Raw genomic sequence first — 1,541 nt, 5'->3', positions numbered from 1 at the left:
GTTTCACACCAAATATATTTGGGGCATGAGGAATATATATATAATGTAGATTTTTCATCTATATAGAATTATGTGATATTAAGGTATACAAAATTAAGGAAATGAAAACTAATAAGTTCCCAATACGTAAAGGAAAATATTTCTCTTTATAAAATGTTGAAATATTCACAGTGAATGAAACAGATGAATTTGTGCAAAACATGGAGTTAATTACCAACTGTGTGAACATATATATATATATATATAATTATCGGTCATAATGTCTTACGTTTAAGATGATTCCCATGCTTTCCCTGATGAGAAGGTTACAATTTTAATATCAAAGATCCCTATGGATCACACAGGTTGTAATCCTTTGAAACATATGTAGGAATAAAGTATGCAATTATAACATGCGTTTTCTCCATTCCTTAAATTCTTAAATATATATATATATATATATATATCTTAACACAGTTATATATATACATACACGCATATATATGTATATATATATATATATTTATATACATATACATATACATATGTATTCATGTAGTATATATATATACATATGTGCATATGTGTGTGTGTGTATTTATATATATATATATATATTATATATATACATACACTCACACACATATATATATACATACATATATATATACATACATATATATGTATATATTCGTACATATATATATATGTGTGTGTGTGTGTGTGTGTGTGTGTGTGTGTGTATGTGTGTGTGTGTAAAGATGTAAGACACTATCCCATCATGGCTGCAGTCAAATGATTGAAACATGAATATATAAGCGACATATATCAGAACAAAATATATATCCTACAAAGTTAAAACAACATTGTTCTTGGAAGCGAGAAAAGTGAAAATAAATTCGGTTGGCACATTAAAAGGCAAATAGTTTATAAAGTTTTCTAACTAGTATCAAATTTACATACTACGGTGAAGTGAAGATCTATAGTTCAAGTTGGAGTTGGTTTAAATATATGCAATTATAGACTAACGAAATTTAATCCTAATAAATGGAAGTAAATTTATATTAGGCCCAAGTGATTTTTGGTTTTAAATAATTTACAATTTACAATTAGAATTCAAACCTAGTTAACGAATTTAAAGCTAGTTAATTATTATATTTTATTTGAATTTTGCACACATGTACTAAGAATTTTTCAACCAGTTACATAAACGACAAAGTCATGTAGTATTAAAGTATGCAGAACTAAGAACGTTATATTCAACGTTATACTCAACGAAAATAAAATAGATATGATAGATAAATGAATGAATTTATAATTACTTAGGAATGGTATGATTATTTTATAAACGCATAATTTCATTAAGAAATATACCGAGAGATATTACTGGTGTTTGATGAATATCGAAAGATAAAAATCTAACAATTTTGTCTTCGATTAATGTATTCCGTGAAGTGTATTAACCATGGATGTGTAGAAATAATTGAGTATATATCATGTAGATATGTGCGTGTATATGTATATGTATGTATATATATATATATATATATATATATATATAT

Source organism: Octopus bimaculoides, chromosome 11, assembly GCF_001194135.2.
Source record: "Octopus bimaculoides isolate UCB-OBI-ISO-001 chromosome 11, ASM119413v2, whole genome shotgun sequence".
NCBI classification, from domain to species: Eukaryota; Metazoa; Mollusca; class Cephalopoda; order Octopoda; family Octopodidae; genus Octopus; species Octopus bimaculoides.
Note: the sequence above shows the minus strand (reverse complement) of the source record.